The sequence below is a fragment of the Capra hircus genome, chromosome 12 (assembly GCF_001704415.2).
Source record: "Capra hircus breed San Clemente chromosome 12, ASM170441v1, whole genome shotgun sequence".
Lineage (NCBI taxonomy): Eukaryota > Metazoa > Chordata > Mammalia > Artiodactyla > Bovidae > Capra > Capra hircus.
This window is the reverse complement of record NC_030819.1, coordinates 21,427,092-21,436,955: the sequence shown is the minus strand read 5'-3', so window position 1 is coordinate 21,436,955 and position 9,864 is coordinate 21,427,092.

Genomic DNA, 9,864 nt, shown 5'->3' with positions numbered 1-9,864 from the left:
TGAATGGAACCACTAAACAATTTTCAATGGAAGGGACACAAGCTACCTTGTGTAGTATAATACTAAATTCTTCCTGAGTTTATGGCTTAATACACTTGCATTCTCAGTAAGGAAATTAAAAAGCAAAATGCATGCCATACATCTCTATATAAACACAGACAAGAATGGTTTTTAAAATACACGTGAATTAGAAGATATTGAGGATTAGTCACAATAACTTTTTTTTCCAGCAATAACAATATCTGGAGTTCATTCATACTACTTTTGGCTAGCACTTAATTTGGCTGCTTTTTAATGATCTTTGTACCTGTTTGTCTTGGTACAAAGGACCAGGATATGTTATTATGTTATAACATGTTATCATAAATAATACTGTAAAACATTTTCAATATTGGATTTAAATAATATCATACAAAGGCACTCACGTCATGCCCGACTCTTTGTGACTCCATGGACTACAATCCACCAGGTTCCTCTGTCCATGAGATTTTCCAGGCAAGGATACTAGAGTGAGTTGCCATTTCCTTCTCCAACATAGAAATATAATTTCCTGCATTTCCCATTTACAGATATTTATTCCTAGGTGTGAACCAGATCCTTGTTTTGTCATATCAGACTTCAGAGCAATGTTAGTTTAAAAATGAATTAGGTGCAAGGGTCTACTGAGATTTGTTGGTCAACCTGAAGATTTTTCTGATCTGCATTCTTACAATACATTATGTCAGTGTATTTCCTTTTGTAAAAAAGGGTGTATTCTATATTAATGGAGATGTAAAATACGTATTTTCAGATAGAAGAAAGATAGCACCCTTCTTAGTTATACGTCATATTCACTTATAGAGAGCTCACAGATCTCTGTTAAAAATGTTTAACTGATCAGTTTCAGCACTGGTAATTAGTTTCTTCATATTTTCTATTTCTTCCTGGTAAGTCTTGGGAGATTGTTAACTAACACAATCAATGCCATTGTCAATATCAATGATTCTAAGAAAACAACAATAAGAACAAGCTGCAATAAAGTTTTCTGATAACAGGCAGCCTAGTCTGAAACTATTTAGGATCAAGATTACTTAAATTTGTACTCAAAATCTCTAATAAAAAAGTAGATTTTTATGAGCTTATTGATTTTGAAATTTAAGAAGTGTGTATTTTAGTTTCCCTGTTATGGCAAGGGAAGAAAGGGAACTTGGCTATATCAGAAAGAATGTTAAAAACCATCGCTGGAGAACTTTTCTTTTTGAAGGCTTTTATAAAATATTTACCCACAAATAAATACAATGAAGGGATCAGAGTTACAACACTTAGATCCTTCAGCTGTCAGTCTCCATCAAAGTTGCCCTCAGCCTCTCAAGAGAAAGTTACACATCAAACGAAAGGTGATAAAGTTCTCATCAAACAGTTAAAAATTCCTGCAACTCTCCTTGACTTTCCTTCTCAAGATGGTTTAGAAGTGATTGAAGTAGGTAACATTCTGTCAAAATAGCATTATGTGAAAGGAATTTCTTAAGAAAACCTAGCTGTTTCGCATAATTTTCCCACATAGTTTCCATCAGCTTTTTTACATACCACTATTTCCTCAAGTAGGGTTTACTGGATTTATGAACATGTTTAATCAGTGAGGTTTCCTGTGAGTTATAATTAACAAACTATAGCAGTTCTTATTTAAAACAAACTTTCTGAAACAAGGCCCACGTTGAATTTTAGATTCTTTAACATATGTAATTCTCAATAAATGTCAGGTCATTATTGTGTATTATTTGCCTTGAAGAGTTTAGTATTAAGGAAAGAAACAAATGTTTTACCATAAAGTCTAATTTTTTAATATTTTTAAATGGCTGAAGAATAATGTATATTGCATGACTGACTGGCAATTTCATTCATTCAGGAAAAATACCTTACAACTGTCTATCATACATATCTCCTCCATCAGTTCAGGTAAGTTTGTACAGCTTTTCTCTTCTGTGGAGAGAGATGCCAAAATCTTTTGATTATGACATAGATATATTTGAATGGGAAATAAGATATTACTCTTCCACTGAAAAACACCTTTTCTCCCCAAATATAGCTAAACAACAATTTCAAAGATAGAAATATTTTTCTTGAAATATTTTATTTGGAATGAAAGAACTGCAGAGACTCAGAATTACATAACCTTCACCTTGGTAATTCTTATGGTACTTTTTCTAACAGGTGAAATTAGAGAAGCAAAACAGCCTACCAACAGTCATATTCTTTTAGTGCCTTTGTTTAAACACATTAGTTTTTTATTAGAATACCCAATGCTCTACTATCTCCTCCTTTTAAAAAAATTAGTAAATAAAACTTCTATTAATATAGTGGCTTTAGAAAGAGAAATTCCATAAAGTTGGATTTTAGAATAGAATACAGAATTATAGTCAGAATTATATGGTACTGAATAACATGTACACTTCCCATTAGACCACAAGTTATCCCAGTGAGAAATGCTTCTTTGAGAAACAGGTTCTCATGGTAGCAAACACATGTCTGTACTTCGCAGGACTGTGAAATCTGAAAATGCTAATTTTAATCATGCTGTGGTTCAGAAATATATAAATGAAGACAAAATTTAATTTTTGATATCAATAGGAGTTTCAGTTCAGTTCAGTTCAGTCGCTCAGTCGTGTCTGACTCTTTGCGACTCCATGAATCGCAGCACGCCAAGCCTCCCTGTCCATCACCATCTCCCGGAGTTCACTCAGACTCGTGTTCATTGAGTCAGTGATGCCATCCAGCCATCTCATCCTCGGTCGTCCCCTTCTCCTCCTGTCCCCAATCCCTCCCAGCATCAAAGCCTTTTCCAATGAGTCAACTCTTCGCATGAGATGACCAAAGTACTGGAGTTTCAGCTTTAGCATCATCCCTTCCAAAGAAATCCCAGGGTTGATCTCCTTCAGAATGGACTGTTTGGATCTCCTTGCAGTCCAAGGGACTCTCAAGAGTCTTCTCCAACACCACAGCTCAAAAGCATTAATTCTTTGGTGCTCAGCCTTCTTCACAGTCCAACTCTCACATCCATACATGACTACTGGAAAAACCATTAGGGAGTAAAAATAATTACACAACACCTTTACCAATTTTAACAAGATGATGTGTAAGATAATAATGGGTTCCATTGTCTTAGCCAGACTTCAAAGGAACTGGTAAAGTTCCTAGTAGGAAACTAAAGGAAAAAAGTGTGCTTCCATACACTCAGGAGATTTACTTGGCTGCTGCCAAAACTCTTTTCTAGGCTGTGCTGGCAGCTAATAAAAGCAGCTATTTCTGTATGTTGAAATTCAATGATTTACCTGGACTCCATGTCATTAATCAACAGTGTTAAAGGCTTGCAAGCATCTTGCATATATTTAATAGGAAGCAAAAGAAGCAGAGGGCTAAGATAAGCCAGAGGTGGTCCTCCAAAAAATTATGATTTTTTAAAAGCACCACCATGAGAGTTACCTTTCAGAGATACTTATATTCATTATGATTTCCTGTTCTCTTCCTTTCTCTTGAAAGTGCCTAGATTAATTGCAAGAAGATAACCTCACTTAAGCTATCTTAAAAAAGGGCATTTCCTGTGATTAGGTAGGCCTTTTCCATCTCTTTCTCCCTTGATTGCTAGGTCTCTCTTGTCTGTTCAGTTTTCTCTATTTTTCATCTTTTTCTCAATTCCAGGTTTTTAACAATAATTTTAGCTGTAATTCATTCACAACAACTTTTACAGATTTTTTTTTTTTCCATTTTCATGTCTCCAGCCATGGCTTTATTTGTAAATGAACTTTAAAGGTATTGAGTGCCAATGATATTCAGATCAGTTCGGTTCAGTTGCTCAGTCATGTCTGACTCTTTGCGATCCTATGGACTGCAGCATGCCAGGCCTCCCTGTCTATCACCAACTCCCAGAGTTTTCTCAAACTCATGCCCATTGAGTTGGTGATGCCATCCAATCATCTCATCCTCTGTCATCCCCTTCTCTTCCTACGTTCAATCTTTACCAGCATCAGGGTCTTTTCCAATGACTCAGTTCTAATACTAATCCAGTATAGTACATTAGATACAAACTCCACAAATGCCTCACTTCACTTTTCATTGAAGTCCTTATCAGAAATCCACGTCTGTTTATATCAATCAAATTCTAATGCTTTATAAACACCAAATGTAAAACATTTGGGCCTATCACAAGCAACTCCCTTTAAGCTTTATTTAGCTCTCTACATACTCATATTCTTTCCCTAAAGTACTGAGTTTCTGTTGAAAATAATAGTTTTCTTTGCAACTCTCTTAAGCTGAGACTTTTTTTTTTCTTCCCCCAACTTCCCCTATTCAGTTTTTCCTGGATTCACACTGTTCCTCATTAGCCCTTTCAAAATATTTTTCTATCCTCCTTCTTCAAAATTCAAGGTCATTTGACACTGAAGTCAAAATATTATAGTACCCAACATTTCCCTCTGTAGTTGTCATTTACTCCCTGGGCACTCTTCATTATTGTTTTTGTTTATATTTTTTTTCTTCTACCTAGCCCTCCTTCTGTGATTAATCTTGGTGATTTTCATCTTCATTCACATGAAAGGTTTATCCCCAAACCAGACTTCTGAGTTCCTTAACTTCTTGGATCCAACAGCATTTTTCCAACTGATCCCAGCTATCAACTCCCAACGGTCACCCATGATTTTGTTAGTAATACTGCATACAATCCAATACCTCAAGTTTTCTGACTATAGTATTACCACCTCAGCAACTCCACAAACTCTCTGAAACCACCAAACTTTTAATTCCATGTCTTTTTAAAAATTTTAAATACATTTTTCACGATGCCTTAAGAAAGCACATAGACAGCAATTTAACAAACTTTTAAGCTCCTTCTAGATGATTCCCCTTAGATAGATCAGTTTTGATTCATTTACCTATTTTGTTTTCATTTTCTGCTATTATTAAAAATACTATTGTTTTCTTTCTACTTTATATATGATATATAATGATTGCAGGAGCTGAGACTTTAACACTAACAGTTTCTCAAACACATAGGGCTAATCCTCCACAAATCAAATATAACATTTTCAGTAAATCATTATTTATTGTTAATATTTTATGAGCATGTAAATATCACTGAGATTTCAGTAATGGAGTGTATAACTTACATAACAATGTATGTATACCCGTTTCTTCTACAACACTGTTTTTCTTCAGAATTAAGACATTTCTTTTTAAATGAATACATGGTTATTGCCTCCCTTGCAATTAGATTTGGCCATTGGATTCCAATCAAGCTGGTTAAAATCCGTCAAGAGCAGTCAACAACTTTCAGAGAAATACAGTTCAGTGGAAGTAGCTCTGAACCCCTGCCCTCAAATTCCTTTATTCTTCCTAAATTCCTGGAATTTGAAAATGATTGCTGGAGCCTCAAAAGTTAATTTTGTTTTTACTATTGCTTTAACTTGATTTTGGCTCTTTTTCTTTGATAAATGTGGCCATCATTTTAATCTTTTGCTTTTTCCCCACTGTCAGGAGAACTCTAACCAAGACTTCTGATGTTCTAAGTTTAGTTCTTTTTTCTTCCTATGTTTCCGATATTGTAAATTTGTTGTTACTGTTGTCCTATTTTCTAGAAAACCTCCTCCATTCTATTTCCAGCCCTCTTATTAAACTTAATGAAAAAATAAATTTAATGTGTGCCTCTTGAAATAGTGACTTCATAGAGTATTAACATTTAATGTTAAGTTGCTATAGTTAAAAATTGAAAGTACTTTTTTTCTCTCAGAAATCAGAATTGTATCTTAGAGAACTTCATGGGAAAACAGGAACATTTCAATCCTCAGATGTATTCTGCGTGTAGACCTTAAAGGACTGAATGGATGGTTGTATGTTACTTGACATGTGGGCTTACCAGGTAGCTCAGTGGTAAAGAATCCCACTTGCCAATTCAAGAGATGCAGGTTTGAACCCTGGGTCAGGAAGATCCCCTAGAGTAGGAAATGGCAACCTACTTCAGTATTCTTGCCTAAGAAAATTCCATGGACAGAGGAGCCTGGTGGGCTATAGTCCATGAGGCTGTAAAGAGTCAGACAATGCTGAGCACACTTGCAAGCATGCCATCATAATAAATGAAGATTAAAGAATATTATCTACAACATATCTTTTTACATATATACTTTATTTAACATATTAGTATGTTTTCTTTAGAGTTTAAAAGCTACCATAGCTACCAAGATCTCATTAATATTTTTGACATATATGAATGTATTTGTTAAAAAGAAATTAACATGTTATTAAGTTTCATATGATTTTGCATTTTTAAGAAAATATTTTCTTTTAAATTCATATCATATAATAAAATTACATATTTTCCATTTTTTTCACATATAATTTATCTAAGATCTCTCTCAGAAATGTTATACTGTTAATTAAAGAGAAAGCATGTGGTAATGGCAGTTTTCTGTCTTAAAAAATACTATCTCATATATCAGTTGTTGTTGTTCAATTGCTAAGTCATGTCTGACTCTTTGCTACCCCATGGACAGCAGCATACCAGTCTTCCCTGTCCTTCACTATTTCCTGGAGTGTTGTTCACTCAAACTTGTGTTGACTGTGTCAGTTATGCCATTTTACCATCTCATTCATTCTCTGTTGCCCCCTCCTCCTCCTGCCTTCAGTCCTTCCCAGCGTTAGGGTCTTATCCAATGAACTGGCTATTAGCATTAGATGGCTAAAGTACTGGAGCTTCAGCTTCAGTATCAGTCCTTCCAATGAATATTCAGGGTTGATTTCCTTTAGGATTGACTAGCTTGCTCTTCTTGTTGTCAGGGGACTCTCAAGAGTCTTCTCCAGCACCACAATTTGAAAACATCAATTCTTCAGCACTTAACCTTCTTTATGGTCCAAATCTCACATCCATACATGACTACTGGAAAAACAATAGCTTTGACTATATGAACCTCTGTTGGCAAAGTGAAGTCTCTGCTTTTTAATACGCTATCTAGGTTTGTAACAGCTATCCTTCCAAGGAACAAGCCTTTAATTTCATGGCTACTGTCACCATCTGCAGTGATTTTGAAGCCCATGAATATAAAGTCTGTCACTGCTTCCACCTTCTCCCCTTCTATTTGCCATGAAGTAATGGGATCAGATGCCATGATCTTAGTTTTTTGAATGCTGACTTCTAAACCAGCTTTTTCACTCTCTCCTTCTGCCCTTATCAAGAGGCTCTTTAGCTCCTCTTTGCTTTCTGCCATTAGAATGGTATCATCTGCATATCTGAGGTTGTTGATATTTCTCTTGGCAATCTTGACTCCAGCTATTCATCCAGCCCAGGATTTCACATGATGTACTATGAATATAAGCTAAATAAGCAGGGTAAACTTGATGAACTCCTTTTTCAATTTTCAGCCAGTCTATCATTTCATGTTCTGTTCTAACTGTTGCTGCTTGACCTTCATATAGGTTTCTCAGGAGCCAGGTAAGGTATTGCATTATGGTTTGGTATTATAATCTATTTTATCTTAGGCCATTTATTTAGATGCTATCTATCAGACACTTTAATAGAGGTAAAAACTGAGCTTAAAATCATAAAATATACTATCAAGGAAAGAGCATTTTGTATTAAATTTTATACATTAGCATTTAACTTGTGGCACTAGATGTAATTTTCAGTCGTGTAAGGCTGATTATTAATTTTTAAAATTTCATGAAATAATAATGTTTAATCTTCTCATTCAGGAAAACACAAAATTCTGCTTATGCAGTGCAAGAAAATAACTGGACATTTATGTTATGGTATTTATAAACATATGACAGTAGCTTTAAGCTCAGGTAGGAAGGTAAAGTTTGGTATTTCTGTCATTAGCATAATTTCAGATTCTATAAGCCAATATTAAAGTCTTAAAATGAATCCACAGTACCAAAAACAAAAATACTGACCAGGAAATATTGAGTCATTAATAACCAACAGGAACATCTTAACAAAGTTCTAGTCTTCTATAAAAATTCCCCATTGGGGTGTGTGTATGTTAAGTCACTTCAGTCATTTCCAACTCTTTGTGACTCCATGGACAGTAGCCTGCCGGGCTCCTTTGCTCATGAGATTCTCCCAGCAAGAATACTGCAATGGGTTGCCCTGCCCTCCTCCAGGGAGGAGGATCTCTTTGCCATCCAGAGATCAAACTCACATCCCAAGTCTCCTGCAATGCCAGGCAGGTTCTTTATCACTAGCACCACCTGGGGTAGTCAGGAAGTTAATAGTGAAGAAGTTAAAGGTCCCTGGTGGGGTAAGTTGTTGGGGTCCTTTAATGGACCAGAACCTGGTGGTCTGGAGTTAACGATAAGAGAGTGAAAGAAGGAAAGAGGCTAATATTCCCTGGGTTATGCATCCGGCCTTCATGCTCCAGGGAATCAGCCAGAAATGGAGAGAGAAAGAGAGAGAGAGAGAGAGAAGGAAGGATACAGGGATCCAAGTCTGGTAGAATAAAGGTGCTTTATTGAATTCTGTGTGAGCATATATATACAATATATATATACCATATATATACTCATACAGAATTCAATAAAGCACCTTTATATATATATATGTGTGTGTGTGTGTGTGTATATATATATATATATATATACCATTTATATATACCATTTATATATACCATTTATATATACCATTGGGGCTTCCTCGGTGGCTCAGAGGTTAAAGTGTCTGCCTGGAATGCGGGAGACCCAGGTTCGATCCCTGGGTCAGGAAGATCCCCTGGAGAAGGAAATGGCAACCCACTCCAGTACTCTTGCCTGGAGAATTCCATGGAGGGAGGAGCCTGGTAGGCTACTAGTCCATGGGGTCGCAAAGAGTCAGACAGGACTGAGTGACTTCACTCATATATACCGTATCACAAGGTAGCTTCTTCACATAAACATCAAAAGACCAGGCTTTACAAGTTACCAAGGAAATGAGCAAACAACCGCTTCCAACAACACAAGAGAAGATTCTAAACATGGACATCATCAGATGGTCAACACCGAAATCAGACTGATTATATTCTTTGCAGCCAAAGATGGAGAAGCTCTATAGAGTCAACAAAAACAAGACCAGGAGCTGACTGTGGCTCAGATCATGAACTCCTTATTACCAAATTCAGACTCAAATTGAAGAAAGTAGGAAAAACTGCTAGACCATTCAGGTATGACCTAAATCAAATCCTTTATGATTATACAGTGGAAGTGAGAAATAGATTTAAGGGCCTAGATCTGACAGACAGAGTGCCTGATGAACTATGGAATGAGGTTCATGACACTACAGGAGACAGGGATCAAGACCATCCCCATGGAAAAGAAAGGCAAAAAAGCAAAATGACTGTCTTGGGAGGCCTTACAAATAGCTGTGAAAAGAAGAGAGGTGAAAAGCAAAGGAGAAAAGGAAAGATATAAGCATCTGAATGCAGAATTCCAAAGAATTGCAAGAAGAGCTAAGAAAGCCTTCGTCAGCGATCAATGCAAAGAAATGGAGGAAAAGAACAGAACGGGAAAGACTAGAGATCTCTTCAAGAAAATTAGAGATATCAAGGGAACATTTCACACAAAGATGGGCTAGATAAAGGACAGAAATGGTATGGACCTAACAGAAGCAGAAGATATTAAGAAGAGGTGGCAAGAATACATGGAAGAACTGTACAAAAAAGATCTTCACGACCCAGATAATCACGATGGTGTGATCACTCATCTAGAGCCAGACATCTTGGAATGTGAAGTCAAGTGGGCCTTAGAAAGCATCACTACGAACAAAGCTAGTGGAGGTGACAGAATTCCAGTTGAGCTGTTTCAAATCCTGAAAGATGAGGCTGTGAAAGTGCTGAACTCAATATGCTAGCAAATTTGGAAAACTCAGCAGTG